This window comes from Aquarana catesbeiana, linkage group LG01 (genome assembly GCF_042186555.1).
Source record: "Aquarana catesbeiana isolate 2022-GZ linkage group LG01, ASM4218655v1, whole genome shotgun sequence".
NCBI classification, from domain to species: Eukaryota; Metazoa; Chordata; class Amphibia; order Anura; family Ranidae; genus Aquarana; species Aquarana catesbeiana.
Window position 1 is genome coordinate 52,140,668 of NC_133324.1, and position 16,975 is coordinate 52,157,642.

A 16,975-nucleotide genomic window follows, 5' to 3' on the forward strand; every position below is an offset into this window, starting at 1 on the left:
ACGAATTACACTCCCCAAACTGTCGGACGTGCAACTTGACATCCTAAATTAACCCTTCACTGATCAGGAGATTCTGGCTACCATAAATTCACTCCCTCCTGGTAAAGCCCCTGGACCAGACGGCCTAACAGGGGAATATTACCAGAAATACTCCGGCCAACTACTCCCGTACATAACTCAATTTTGCAACAACGCTGCCTCCTCTTCTAAACTCCCTAAAGAAACGTTGAATGCTATTATTGTAACACTCCCGAAACCAGGGAAGGAGCCAACTTCTCCCCAAAACTTCTGTCCCATATCGCTTTTAAATTTGGATGTGAAAATATATGCAAAAACTATTGCCAAACGCCTTCTAGAAATAATGCCAATACTCATACATTTGGATCAGTCCGGTTTCACCAAAGGTAGACAGGCCCCTGACGCCACGAGATGTATGATCAATTTAACACATCATGCTTGCTGAGTCCAGTGGAACGCCTTCTCTGCTGCTTTCTTTAGACGCAGAGAAGGCGTTCGACAGGGTTCACTGGTCATATCTACAAAAAGTACTAACCAAGTTTGGATTCAAAGATCATATCTATAGGGCCATTATGGCACTCTACACCACTCCATCTGCACAAGTCTACTACGCGGACATGTTGTCCCAATCGTTCCATATAACCAATGGTACACGCCAGGGATGCCCCTGTCACCACTGATATTCAACTTACTAATGGAACCCCTGGCAGAACACATTTGTTCGAACCCCTTAATTACAGGGCTGACAATAGGACTGACTACACATAAAATAAGTCTTTTTGCGGACAATGTCATATTGATTCTGTCCAACCCAACAACCTCTTTAGCAGAAGCATACAAACTACTAGAATGGTTTGGTAGGGTCTCCTATTACAAACTCAGTGCATCCAAATCCCATATTCTAGACCTCAAAATTGACGCCACAATGAAAATTTTGCTACAGACGCAATATCCGTTCTCCTGGCCGAACAGAAGCATCCCTTATCTAGGGATCCACCGCACTAGAACTGTCAGACACCTGTTCTCAGACAACCACAAACGTCTCCTCGCCAAACTGCACCTAGACACCCAATCCATAACTAAACAAGAGCTCTCGTGGTCCGGGAGACTTGCTGCCTTCAAAATGCTCCACCTACCACAAATCCTCTACTTATTTAGAACCCTCCCTATCTCCATTCCTAATTACTTTTTCAAATCTCTCCAAATCTTATTCAATAAATGCATATGGAATGGGTCTAAACCCAGATTAGCACACTCTAAGCTTATGAAACACATACTAGCGGGGGGATCAGAAACAATAGACTTTAAGGACTATTACACTGCCTCACTCCTAGATCAACTTAATGAATGGTTCTGCCCAGTTCCCTCCAAATTATGGAGTAAAATAGAAACCCTGTCGTTGGTACGACCAAATCTGAAAGATTGGCTGATGAGCATTCCCTTGGGCAATAAAATTCCTTCAGCACTACCCACCACCATGATAGCCTCAGCTAAAGCTTGGACCACTTTGATCCATGACAATACCGCATGCTCCGCCAACCCAGGGATACCAATCCCCATACAATCTCTCCGGCATCTCTCACCAGATCTTCCTCTGCTTAGATGGTCCCCAACTTGGAATAGTGCACATTCATGATCTTCTCAGAGAATCCCACGTAAAATCTTTTCAACTCCTCCAAAGTGAATTCAAACTGCCTCCTACTTCTTTACTTACATAAGAGTCAAACATTGTCTAGCACAAATACCTTTACCTCTATACACGGTACACCCAAAAGCATGGGAACAACTAACCAACACCTTTCACAAATCTAAAGGAATATTCCTCTTTTATAACATACTTCACCAGAAGCTCCAATTCGTCAAGTCGTCTCCGCACATACACTGGGAACACGACTTGGGGAACACATACACAAACCACCAATGGCAACAAGCACAAGATCCATTTACAAAGCCACTAAATGTTCTAAACTCTGGGAACTAACCCAAAAACTATCTCTGAGATGGTATCTCACTACATCAAAACTGGCGTCGTTCACTTCAACATCTAATGACAAATGTTGAAGATGCAACTCGGACAGAGGGGATATTTTCCACATAATGTGGGCATGCAAGTGCCTCACGAAATATTGGGACACTACCTTTCATATTCTATCGGACATCTCCAAACAACACATACCCCCTACGCCTGACCTAGCGATTTTACACCTAAACGTAGAACAGCTACCCCAACCGAACAGACATGTGGTCACTCATATATTATTAGCCGCCAGATTGAGCATAACTAGGTTATGGAAAACTACCAAAGCCCCAAACATAGAGCAAACCTTAGATTTGTTAAACTTACACTACGGTTATGAAATGACAATGGCATCTAGTGGAGATTACTTGCACAAACACAAGGCCCAGTGGTCTCCATGGGAGAACTGGGCGGGAGCTGAAAAATTTCTTCTCTAACAAAGCTGCAAACTAATTGACCCAGTCATGATATGGTAACAAGTTAGAATTGTGATGTATACTCACTGTTGGAGTACAGGTTATTTATATCTATATACAATATAACCACAATATTGTTCCCAGGCAACAAAAGAGATCCCATTTGGGGTTCCTGGGGACAATAATAACGAACCCTATTTATATATAAACCTATATTTACTGATTGAATCTTGTTATAAACGTTCCTGTTAAACATTCTACTTATATATTTCTGTTTATTAATAAGATGCGATTTCAAATGAACATGTACAATGTGTATCTGTATCTGATTTAAAACAATAAAAATCTATTGGTGAAAAAAAAAAAGAAAGACCTGGGGCAGAGCTGGAGCCTGGGGGAGTGGCACAAAGCTTCCACCTCAGCCTCTAAGGGCTTACTGAATACAACACTAATCAAGGCTAACCTAAAAGTCTTAATGAGGTGGTACCTTGTCCCACTAAGAATCGCCAAAATCTATCCAAACTCATCTCTACTGTGCTTCCAAAATTGCGGACACATTGCGTCAATGCTACACACATGGTGGACTGTCCCAAAATCAGAGGACTCTGGAATAGAGTATTCCACATCATTAGGAAACTTACGGAAAGCCCCATCCCTCAGACTCCTCAAATAACTCTCCTTAACTTCCCTTGCCCTGGAACACCGAAATTAGCCCAGCGCCTCATTATGTTTATCCTACTTGGAACCAAACTGACGATTGCCCGAGCCTGGAAACAACCTTCAGTATCTTTCACCTTGGTTAAAAGGAAAATTTCATGAATAATGACTCAGGCAAAAACATCAAGCATCCTTTTGGATACTGTTACCAAACATGATGCTATCTGGGAACCTTGGACTAGATACATATCTCTGCCACCTGCCATCTCTCCCCCTCCTGGATCCGTGTAGGGGAGTGGGCATCGCACTGTTGCTGAAGATTATATTATCGCCTCTTCTTGTCATCTCTTCTCATCTCTTTCTCCTTCTTTGCTTCTCCTCATTTCCTCACCTCCTTAGGTCTCTCTTCTGACCTTTGCTTACTGATCGATTGGTTTTCATTAAGTTGCCTTTCACGGCCGAAACACAGGACTCTTTTTAAGGACACAACTGTGCCCCCCGTCTGTTATGAGTCAGAGAGTCACCATGCAAGGGTGTCCTCTGGGACTGCGGTTTGACCGGTGCCCTGACTTTAAGCTTAATACTTTCAAGCCAACGGACACCTACATAAACGACCTCCTCTGGTTCACAACAGACAGTCAGGGCGCATGGGCTTTGCCATCACACGGAGTGTACCTGCGTCCTTTTAGTATGGGCACAGTCATCATCACACCTGTGGTTTACGACACGATTAATACAAGTTATTTCAAGCTGGTTGGGCCTCCTGACCCGACTCTAGGAGGACCAATTTCACGACCACCCCATATACACTCTGCAATTGATACTGGTCTATTTTGAAACTGTCTTAGATTAAAACCTATATCAATCCTATTTCTTAATCTACCATCTTTAGGGGGGGCTGACCCCATCTCCCAGTACAGCTAGATCCTTCCTCTCTTTTATGAGGTTGAGCTAGACACTCTATCAGGAACATGTGGGATTTTGATATATAATACAGAGTCTTTCACAACTGTTATTTGTTATTAACATTCTCTTATGTCTCCACAAGTTTTTCTGTACCTGTGTCGACATGTTGTTTTTGATACATTTAATTAAAATCCATTGAAAGTAAAAAAGTTCAGCTTTAAAAAAAATCTTTTGATGAGCTACAGTAATCAGAATATGGATTTCTAAGCATATAAATATGACGGTGTAGAAATATAAAAAAAACCCCTCACAATAACAATACAAAACCTTACCGTTTCACTTTTACAAAGAACCTACACAACTAGTTCTATGAATGTATGGTATAATTAATTGCTAATCTGTATTGTTTATTGTGCACCCCAAGAATATGTTCATAAACCACATTATAACCTGACAACACCGCCGCCGCTCAGTGCGCTGACTGCGTCTACGCTACAATCACTTATTAAAACCAAGCAAATAAAATTGTCCATCCATGCAAATAGGCATTTTTTTCCACATTATCTGCTCAGAATAGATTTCGCTAAATTCCTCACCCTATTTGCTTTGCCAGATTAAAATACCGCTGGTGGAATTATACAGTAAAACGCATTCATGGGGACGCGGTTTAATTCTCTAGATTTGGTTCTTCTCTGGGTGGGAAAGGGGACGGCATGGAAATTTTAAATGATAATCAAGCAGAAAGTTAGTTAGATTTACGAGATTTTTTTTTATTCTGTGAAATTGTAAAAGTAGTCATTCAAACATTGTGAGGCAACACAAAATTGGATTTTCATGACCTATTGAGATGTGTTTCGTTTCATAGTGGTTAAGTAGCCAGAGGGCTAGACGAATCCAAGAAACCTCTGGCATGTTAACCACTTAAGGACCAAGCCTCTTTTTGAGACTTGTTGTTAACAAGTTAAAAACAGTTTTTTTTTGCTAGAAAATTACTTAGAACCCCCAAACATTATACATTTTTTTTCTAACACCCTAGAGAATAAAATGGCGGTCATTGAAATACTTTCTGTCACACCGTATTTGCGCAGCGGTCTTACAAGCACACTTTTCTTGGAAAAAATACACTTTTTTGATTTAAAAAATAAGACAGCAGTAAAGTTAGCCCAATTTTTTGTATATTTTGAAAGATAATGTTACGCCAAGTAAATTGATACCCAATATGTCACGCTTCAAAATTGCGTGGAATGGTGACAAACTTTTACCCTTAAAAATCTCCATAGGCGACGTTTAAAAAATTCTACAGGTTGCATGTTTTGAGATACAGAGGAGGTCTAGGGCTAGAATTATTGCTCTCGCTCTACCGACCGCAGCGATACCTCACATGTGTGGTTTGAACACGTTTTCATATGCGGGCGCTGCTCACGTATGCGTTCGCTTCTGCGCGCGAGCTCAGTGGGACGGGGTTTACATATTTTTTTTCTTATTTATTTTAACTTTTATTTTTATTTTTACACTGTTCTTTTTTAAAAAAAAGTGTCACTTTTATTCCTAGAAAAACGCATGACAGGACCTCTTAAATATGAGATCTCGGGTCAAAAATAGCTCATATCTCATATTTACATTAAAATGCAATAAAAAAAAACAAAAAAAACAAATGTCCCTTTAAGAGCTATGGGCGGAAGTGATGTTTTGACATCACTTCCGCCCTGCAATGGTATGGAGACGGGTGGCGGCCATCTTCCCCTCACTCGTCTCCATACCCAGCAAGAAAGAGGATCCGATCGCCTCCGCCGCTGCCGACGGCTCCAGTAAGCAGCGGAGGGCACCGGAGCGCGTCAGGAGGGGGGGCCCTCTCCCGCCGCCGATAAAAGTGATCTTGCCGCAAATACGCCAGAGAGACCACCATTATTGGAAACCGGAACCGCCAGCCAAAGAAGAGGTTTCTCGGGGTTATGGCAGCAAGCGGTATTCCTCTTCAAAGTTGGGACGTATATCTGCATGCGGCAGTCCGAAAGTGGTAAAGATGTACTCCAGGCACAAAAACATTCATTTAAAGTGGTTTACTACCACTTTTACCTACAGGTAAGCCTATAGTAAGGCTTACCTGTAGGTTCTGTGAACATCTCGTAAACTTGCACCATTTAGGAGATATCCACTGTATCCGCATGTGCCGTTTCTTCAGCAGCTGTGCCGTGGCCGGCGGCACCCGCACGCATGCGCGAGAGTGACATCATCGCGGCTCTGGTCAATCACAGTGCCGGAGCCCGCAAACCCAGAAATAACTCTGGGAGGCATGTCGCGGTCACAGCATTGTTTTAAGGTAAGTATTTCATAATGAGCTAGTATGCGATGCATACTAGCTCATTAGGCCTTTGTCTTGCAGGCTGTTTTTTTTTTTTTTTTTTTTTTTTTTTTATAACCACTTTAAATGTATTCCCCATTAACCACAAAGGGAATAAATTCACTTTTTATGCACTGATTTGCTTGGAAACAGAGATATTCCCTTAAAAGTATCAGTGACATCATCACTGTATTGTATATAGCCGTGCAGAGAGCAGAGCTATGGGAGGGACTCAGCATGCTCCATCCACTATAGAAAATGACAGGAGTGGGCAGAGACAAGACCAGTCACCCTGCACAAGAAGAGAGAGCAGCAGTGAGTGGTCTTTATTACAGGAAGCTCCTGCACAGAGGGAAAGTCTCATACTGGAATACTGGCCCGGTCTAAAACAAATACACAATGAGCACCAGGATTCAAGAAGAATACACATGATGAATGGATTTAGAGTTTAGACAGTATTTGCTCAACTTCCAAGATTAAAACAGAACTTTAGTCAGAGCTGAGAACACACATAAAAAGTTGAAATATTAACCACTTGCTTACTGGGCACTTAAACCCTCCTCCTGTCCAGACCAATTTTTAGCTTTCAGCGCTGTCACACTTTGAATGACAATTGCGCGCTCATGCTACACTGTACTCAAATGAAATTTTTATCTTATTTTTCACAAAAATGGAGCTTTCTTTTGCTGGTATTTAATCACCACTGATGTTTTTATTTTTTGCTAAACAAACAAAAAATATAAAATTTTGCAAACGGGTAATTTTTTTCCTTCATTGATATTCGCTGATGAGGCTGCACCGCTTGACACCACTGATAGTCAGAGATAAGGCGAAACTGATAGGCACTGATAAGACGGCACTGATGGGCACTGAGAAGACGGCACTGATGGGCACTGAGAAGACGGCACTGATTGGCCCTGATGGGTGTCATTGATTGGTGGCACTGATAGATGTCACTGATGGGCACTGATGGGCACTGATAGGTGGCACTGATGAGCACTGGTAGGTGGTATTGATAGGCAGCACTGGTGATGAGGCACTGATTGGTGACATTTTATAGGTTGCACTGTGGGCACTGATAGGTGGTATTGTGGGCACGGGTAGGTGGCACTGGTGGGCAAGGGTAGGTGGCGCTGGTGGGCACTGATAGGTGGCACTGGTGGGCACTGGTAGGTGGCACTGGTGGGCACAGAAGCCTCTGCAGAGGCTCACCATGATCGGGACTGATGTCCCTCTCACAGCCGCCGATGATCGTTTTTTTTAGCGTGGGGAGAAAAAATAGCCGATTACCGGCTCTGTTTACATCACATGATCAGCTGTCATTGGCTGGCAGCTGATCACATGGTAAGGGGCCGGGATCGACCCCTTACTCCGATCTGTGATCAGCAGAGTCTCATAGACACGCTGATCACAGAGGGCGCCGCGCGATCCCTGCAGGGGGCACAGGCAAATTAGGTCCGCGCTGTAGCTGTCTTTCGGCTATAGCGCAGATGGGAGGTGGTTAAAGAGGTCTTGTAGACATCTGTAAAGCTATCCGTTTCCAAAAATAAATTTTTGGTGGCTGAAGTACACCACACATAGAATGCTATGACAGGCATGTGTGTGGGCATGTGTGACCTCAGAATGACATTGTTCCATGCATTTTAAAAATGTGCGACTGCCATTGAGATTGTATAAGGGACCCCCCCAACCTAAAGTGCCCCAGGTCCCCCCAAGGTCTAAATCTGTCTCTCAGCGAAGTGGTACAACATTATAGGGTTAAATTAGGTGGTGAGAAGGCGTTATAACGCCCCCTTGCCACCTGCCAAATGCCCTATGAAAAGTGGTCTGAAAGAGAGGGGTGTAAGAGGACCCTCCAAACCTAATGTGCCCCAGGAAAGAGAGAGTGATCTTCAGAGGGCACCACGACTCTGAAAAAGCCCTTATGGCCAGTTAACACCACATGCAGTCCAGTCCAGTGCATTTTTTTTCTGCATCAAAAACACATGGAAAGTAGGTTATATGGTTTTCAATGGTATAGTTCACACCAGTACTTGCAGTACCAGTACGTTCCAGAAAAAAAAAAAAAAAGTAGAACATACTGCATTTTTCCTGCACTGCACTGTACTGGAACGCTGTAAAACACATCAAAAACACACTGAAAAGCATCAAAAGGGCACTAGAACACATATGTCCTTATTTAAGGTTGAAAAAAAGAGGGGGACAAAATGCACTGGACTGCATCAAAAACGCACTACAAATGCGCATGCAGACAAGCATCTGGAACTCATCTATGTTTCTATGCTGTGAACTGGCCCTTAATGTCAATGGTTAACCACATCCTTCCTGGCCTATAGCAGAATGACGGATGAGCGATCAGTTATCCTGACTGGGCGCGCACGAGCAGCGATCGGTGGTGCAGTGTGTCGCTCTGACACACCGCATCTCTGATCTCGGTAAAGAGCCTATACATAGTTACATAGTTACATAGTTAGTCACAAGTCCATCTAGTTTAACCAAAAAAATAAAAAATACAATCCCATATACCCAATCCTATAACCACAGTTGATCCAGAGGAAGGTGAAAAACCCCAGCAAGGCATAATCCAATTTGCTACAGCAGGGGAAAAAATTGCTTCCTGATCCCCAAGAGGCAATCAGATTTTCCCTGGATCAACTTTACCTATAAATGTTAGTACCCAGTTATATTCTGTACATTTAGGAAAGAATGCAGGCCTTTTTTAAAGCGATCTACTGAGCTGGCCAGAACCACCTCTGGAGGGAGTCTATTCCACATTTTCACAGCTCTTACTGTTAAGAAACCTTTCCATATTTGAAGATTAAATCTCTTTTCCTCTAGACGTAAAGAGTGCCCCCTTGTCCTCTGTTACAACCTTAAGGCTGGGTTCACACCATTGCGAATTGGATGAGGAATCCCCGTTATAAAATTTTGCAAACAGGTAATTTTTCTCCTTCACTGATGTGCGCTGATGAGGCTGCACTGATGGGCATTGATGGGCACTGATAGGTTGCGCTGATGGGCACCGATGAGGTGGCACTGATGGGCACTGATGAGGCGGAATTGATGGGCACTGATAGGCTGTACTGATGGGCACTGATGAGGGGGCACAGGTGGGCACTGATGAGGAGGCACTGATGAGGCTGCACTGATAGGTGGCACTGATGGGCATCGATAGATGGCACTGGTGGGCACTGATAGGTGGCACTGATAGGCAGCACTGATAGGTGACACTGATGAGAAGGCACTGATTGGCAGCACTGATGGGCACTGATTGGCAGCACTGGTGGGCACTGTTGGGACTGCACTGATGATCAGAACACTGATAACACAAGCCCATCTATGATCAGCTGTCATTAGACACAGCTGATCACATGGTAAAGGGCTGCTGTGATTTGCTCTTTACCCCAATCTGTGATCAGTTGAGTCTGAAGGACTTGACGATCACAGAGTGTGCTGCCTAGCAAAGTAAGCTCGCTCTGTAGCCATCATTCGGCTATAGTGCGGACAGGGAACGGGGTTAAAAAACTACCCAGTGATCCTGCTATAAGGGTCCTTTTTCAGCCTCTTCTTTTTGTAAGGTGACAACGCTCTATTCCTGTCTTCCAAATGTGCCTTGCATTGTCACCTTGGCAGCACCGAAAAATTGGGAACAAATTGTGATTGTTTATGATACACAGTTCTTTAGAAACCTAAATGTTCAGTTAGATGTTATATCTACTTGAGACTTGTAAAATCCCATTGCCTTTCCAAAATAGTCTAATTAGGAACTTCCACATAGGAATTATTAAGAACCATAAAAACCATTGTGATAAAATGCACAGACTTATCTGATGGTTTGTACAGTGTCTTTCTGGGCATTATGTTCACATAAGAGGGCATGTGTCATCACTGTTTATCATTGTCCCTTATTTTATTAATATAGTATCTTTTTCATCTCCAAGGAGTAATTTAATTTCCGGTTTCGTAAACTTTAATATTACTTTTTTTTTTTTGGTAAGCCATTTCATTTATCTTTTCATAGTTGAAATTCATTTTCATGACATTGTTATGTTATCATTTATAGTCTTCAAAAAAATAATGGTATGAATACCATGGACGGAGGCCAGTCGGTCAGGAGTACTTGAAATTATTAACTTTGTTTTCTGTTGATGATTTTACCAGGAAAAGGAAACAATGATTGCAAAATCCCAAAAATGTATCAAAACCCAAGAATAAAAATGTGATCTTTTGCATTTTTACCAGTCATTAGATGCAGTTTCTGCATATGTTTCTACTTTAGTTTCACCTGGTATTTCTGCAAACAACACACGTCCTGACCCTGGGTGGCTATGCTTCCTCCTCCCCTGTATGAGGTGTGTCCAAAATGTTCAGGTAAATGCCCCGATATCTCAACAGCAACATGGACTAGGTGCGCGCTCATGCACAACCAGAGACACGTTGAGAAGCACCACCTAGCGTGGAGTAGACGTGACCCTCAGGGTAAACCCTCTGTGGGCAGTGGAACATAGTCATTGTAAGAGGTAGGGTCACAGTGCAATGGAGCAATGAGTGAACATAAAGTTCTGCTATAAATTGGGGAAAACAGAGACAGAGATGCATGAAATGTTGGTGCAAGTGTATGGGACGTAAGCAGAAGATGTGTTTACCACTGGTTCAAACACTTTAACAATGGGAAGGAAACGTCTGAGGATGAGCCACGTTCGGGTTGGCCATCCATAAGCAGAACCCCAGACATGATTGAGCAAGTGCAACAAATGCTGACATGAGATCGGCTACTGACTCTACAATAGATGGCGGAGGAATTGGACATTAGCAAGGACATGGTACGTACCATCGTCCGCAAAGATTTGGTTAAGCGGAAGATCTGTTCGTGCTGCACAAGTTGACAAACAAACAGAAAGCAAAACGGATGGAAACCTCTGGAGATTTCATTACCATGTGTGACCAGGTTCCAACCATCGTCACAGGGGATGAGACCTGGTGCTTCCAGTTTGACCGGGAATCTAAACTCGACCGAAACCCGAAACTCGACTTTTGTGGCTGTACTCCTCTGCATACAAAAATAGAGGTATATACCCTGTCTATTTACAGTATACCATTGTGCCAGCCTTTTCCAGTGGACTGTGTATTTGTGAGGCTTCAGAAACCTTCGCCAGGGCATTTATCTGGATTGTGAATGATTAAAACACTCCATTATCTGTTCCGATTCCTTAAGACAGTGGTAGGCAACCTCGCCCCCCCCCCACCTGTGGTGAAACTACAAGTCCCATGAGACATTGCAAGACTCTGACAATCACAGACATGACTCCTAGAGGCAGAGGCATGTGTCATAAACCGGTGCGACCAGAAATGTGTGGAGTACAATAGGGAAGACCAAAACGCATGTAAAGTAGTAATAGTAAGATTTATTAAAAGGATAAGTCATAAACAATAAAGAAAACCAGCAAACAACCACGGTCACACACAATAATAACTCTCTAAACCAAAAGGGAATACAGGAGTAAGATATAATTGTTGACTAGTTCTGTATTTTGTGCATACACCTCAATCATTGTAGTAGTATGGACATATACATATCTAGATCTGAGAGATCTTACAACAAAGAGGTAGTTCGTTCCGCAATACACATTTATTAATAGGGTTACATAATCTATACAAAGTACACACCCAACAGTATTTATAACACAATGTACAGTGTAGGTCTCCTGGCTTACATGGTATTTACAAATTACCCACAACACCCATATTTGCAGTACAGTATAAAATACAAGTATATTAGATTACCTGTTAACTTCAGGTCAGCCCATGGTGACTACTGTCTGTTCCCACACCAAAGAGTGAGTTAGCTTGGTCACAAAAGCATTATATCCCCCCCCCCTCCTTTCTGTAGTGTGGCTAATATAATTCTCCCTAATTGGTCACTGTACCTAGTAAATGTATATTGGGCACAGCCTGATTGGATGAGTCAAAGAAGGCTGTTGTTTACTACCCAGGGAAGATGTTAACAGGGAGAACAAAAGGCCAACCTTTGAAGTTGAACTAATTACAATAACACCAACACAACACTCAGTATTTTAAATATATTTCCCTCTAACTGAAATATATTTCTAATTGCAATATTTTACAGCGATTAATGGAGATTTCACATAATCCAATAAGGCAACATAATCATAAACGTAATCAAGCCAGGGTCATACACAAGAGATCAATCAGATAGAAAAGCGAGCAAGACGGGACAGGGAGAGGACAACAGAGGGAAGAGATAAGTCTGCAAAACAGGAGTCCAGGGATGGATGCAGGGTTTAGGAACAAAGGACACAAGATACAGGTACAGGATTCAGGAATACAGGTCAGGGCTCAAGGAAAATACCAAGGCAAATGTGTGAGCATCTGCCGGGTATATATACACACCTCCTGCAATCAGTCACAGGTGACGCCTGACTGCAGGAGATGATGTTGGCTCCAGACTGCCGGGATACACCCTCTGGTGGACACCAGTACTGTGGCCCAAAGATCTGACAGCGCTACCTTTCCTGACAGTACCCCTCCTCAAAGTAGTGACCCCCGAAAGCTCCAACTAGTCGCAGCTGTAAAAAGTCCATGGCATCAAGCCGGGCAGCGGGCAGAGGCACATCACACTGGGCAGAGGCACATCACGCTGGGCAGCGGGCAGAGACACATCACGCTGGGCAGCGGACTGAGGAACATCAAGCTGGGCAGTGGGTAGTGGCACATCAAGCTGGGCAGTGGGCAGAGGCACGTCAAGCTGGGCAGCGGGTAGCGGTACATCAAGCTGGGCAGCAAGCAGAGGCACATCACAATGGACAGCGGGCAGAGGCACATCAAGCTGAGCAGTGGGTAGAGGCACGTCCAGCTGGGCAATGGACAGAGACACATCAAGCTGGAGAGCAGGTGCTGGAACATCAGGCCGGGTATCAGGAACTGGATCATCAGGCTGGACATTGAGCATCGGATCATCAGTCTGGACAGCAGACATTGGAACATCAGGCCGGGCAGCGGGCACTGGAACATCAGGCCGGGCAGCGGGCACTGGAACATCAGGCCGGGCAATAGGCAATTGAACATCAGGCCGGACAGCAAACACTAGATCAGGCCGGGTGTCAGGAATTGGATCCTCAGGCCGGACATCGGGCATTGGATCATTATACTGGACAGCAGGCATTGGAACATCAGGCCAGGCATCAGGAACTGGATCATCAAGCATTGGATCATCAGACTGGAGAGCAGGCACTGGAACATCAGGTCAAGCAGCGGGCACTGGAACATCAGGCTGAGCGTCAGGAACTGAATCATCAAGCCGGATATCGGGCATTGGATCATCAGGCCAGATAACGGGCACTGGAACATCAGGCCGGGCATCAGGAACTGTATCATCAAGCTGGACATCAGGCATTGTATCATCAGACTGGACAGCAGACACTGAAACATCAGGCTGGGCAGCAGGCACTGGAGCGACAGGCTGAACAGCGGGCACTGGAACAAAAGGCTGGGCAGCGGCAGCAGTGAGCTGGGCATTAGGAACCGATTCAGCAAGCACCATATCAGTGGACTGGGTAACGGGCACCGGTCCAGTAGGCTGGGTGATGGGCACTGGCTCAGCAAGCTGGGTGATGGGCACTGGCTCAACAGGCCGGGTGACGGGCACTGGCTCAGCAGGCTGGGCAACGACTTCGCAGGCTGGGTGCCAGGCACCGGCCCAGCAGACTGGGTGATGGGCACTGGCCCAGCAGGCTGGGAAACAGGCAAAGGCACATCAGGCTGGGAAACAGGCAATGGCACATCAGGCTGGGAAACAGGCACCAGCACATCAGGCTGGGAAAAAGGCACAGGAAAATCAGGCTGGGAAACAGGAACCAGAACATCAGGCTGGGAAACAGGCACCAGAACTTCAGGCTGGACCGTAGGCACTTGAACTTCAGGCTGGACTGTGGGCACCAGAACTTCAGGTGAGGCTGTGGGCTTCGGAACATCAGGCTGGACCATGAGCAATGGAACATCAGGCTGGACTGTGGGCAACGGAACATCAGGCTGGACCGTGGGCAACGGAACATCAGGCTGGACCATGGGCACTGGAACATGGGCACCGGAACATCTGGCTGAACAGCAAATACTGGAGCATCAGGCCGGACAGCAGGCAGAAGGTTGGCAGGGTTAGGTGGGTCATCAGGTTTAGGACCATCAGAGGCTAGCTTGACTCCATTGGCAATCACAGAGGCAGGTTGGAGTGGATCAGCTGGCGTGGAGGCAGACTGGAGCAGATCAGCAGGCATGGAGGCAGACTGGTGCAGATCAGCTGGTGTGGAAGCAGACTGGGATAATGGTAGGATTTTATGGGTTGGGAAAAACTTCAGTTTCTTCTTTGGTTTAGCCACTGAAGTTCTGTGACAAAGTAGGGGATGCAGCTGATTGAAGAGATGGCATACGGTAAGGAAGAGGGAGCAGTGGCTAGGGGGAATTTTTGTGGGATTGTTGCAGGCAGCAGAGAAGAGGCTGATGGATTAAAGGCAGGATAGGTGCAGCAAGCAGAAACAGGGTACTGATTCTTGGTTGGAAGCAGAGTATATTGGGCTGAGACTGGGGTTGCCGTGGGTGATGGAGAGAGACACATTTGAGCAGGCAGGTGTCTGGCAGCAGGAATGGGTTTTTGTAAGCTGACTGAAGCTGAGTGCAATGTATCTGACTATGCTGGTAGTAATGGCTGAACAAAATTCAGTTTACATGCTGCCTGTCTGACAAGAGACTGCACTGAGTTAACACACTCCATTAGCACCTGTTGGGAACAAGCCAAATAGTGCTCAAAGAAGTATGCCAAGTCATCCTCCAAAAGCCACACTAATGATTCTACCTGAGCCATACTGAAGGGGAGAGAAAAGTCATCACTGCCTTTGGGAATACTGGACAAAGCTAGCTCTGCACACACCTGAAACAAAGGCTGAACGTTTTCAAACAGCATACTGCCCTGATCAACTAGAGAATGGGCAAGATGGATACACTCTAATGCCCTATACACACGGTCTGATTTTCCGATGGAAAATGTGTGATAGGACCTTGTTGTCGGAAATTTACGATGTGGGCTCCATCACACATTTTCCATCGGAATTTCCGACACACAAAGTTTGAGAGCAGGCTATAAAATTTTCTGACAACAAAATCCGTTGTCGGAAATTCTGATCGTGTGTACACAAATCCGACGCACAAATTGCCACGCATGCTCAGAATAAATTATAAGACGAAAGCTATTGGCTACTGCCCCGTTTATAGTCCCGACGTACGTGTTTTACGTCACCGCGTTCAGAACGATCTGATTTTCCGACAACTTTGTGTGCCCGTGTGTATGCAAGACAAGTTTGAGCCAACATCCGTCGGAAAAAATCCATGGATTTTGTTGTCGGAATGTCCGATCAATGTCCGACCATGTGTACGGGGCATAAAAGTTGATCTCTGGTCCACTCCTTCAATTTCTGACGGCAATAATTATTATCCTCCTTCACCAATGAAAAAAGATAGACAACTACAGTACTTTCAAATGCATTTTAGCAAAAAACAACAGAACCAAGATGGCTCCTCTGGCCATATGCCACATTTTTCCATATTACACCATGTTGAATAAAATAAAAAAAATTAATTAACTACTGGAAAAAGGCAAATTTTTATTGTGGCCTTAATCAATTACTGTATTTATTGGCATACAACACGCACTTTTTCACCGTCAAAATCGAGTGCAAATAGCGCGTGTGTGTTATACGCCAATACTTCAATTTCAGCTGCCTCGGAGGAGATGGGGGGGGGGCGGGACAAACGCCATCAGATTACAAACAGTGAGAATCTCCTGTTTACTTGGCGGCCTCAGTAATAGGAAGTCCCGTCTCCTAGGCCATCATTGGACCACTGTTCTGTCTATCATGGGAGATTCTCACTGTATGTAATCTGTCGGCGCTCGTCCGCCCCCCTCCCTGTCCCCTCTAGGCTGCAGATGGGCATCGATCAGGCTGCATTAATGGTAATGGTGAGGCTGCTGCATTAATGGCAATGGTGAGGCTGCATTAATGTGGACTGATGAGGCTGCAAATGGGCATTGATCAGGCTGCATTGAAGGCAATGGTGAGGCTGCAGATGGGCACTGACCCTTATTTTGGTTCAAAGCTCCTTATTTAAAACGTAAGGTTTTTTTCCTGAAACTTCTCTCTTAAAATGAATGTGCGTGTTATACTCCGATAATTACAGTATATTATCTACATCACCATTTGAATAAAGATCTAATGATTTCCTCTCCAACTATGTTGAAAAAAAAATCAACAATTTTACTTTGGGGTACTTACTTTCTCACACAACTGTGTTTGTGTGTATATATATATATATATATATATATATATATATATATATATATATATATATATATATATATATATATATATATATATATATATATATATATATATATATTGTATATTATGAAGCACACAGCAAGACTTACAACAAGGGGAATTTTCCAATGGAGTTTAACCACTTAAAGGCCAGGCCTTTTTTATGACTATATACTGTGTATATATATATATATATATATATATATATATATATATATATATATATATATATATA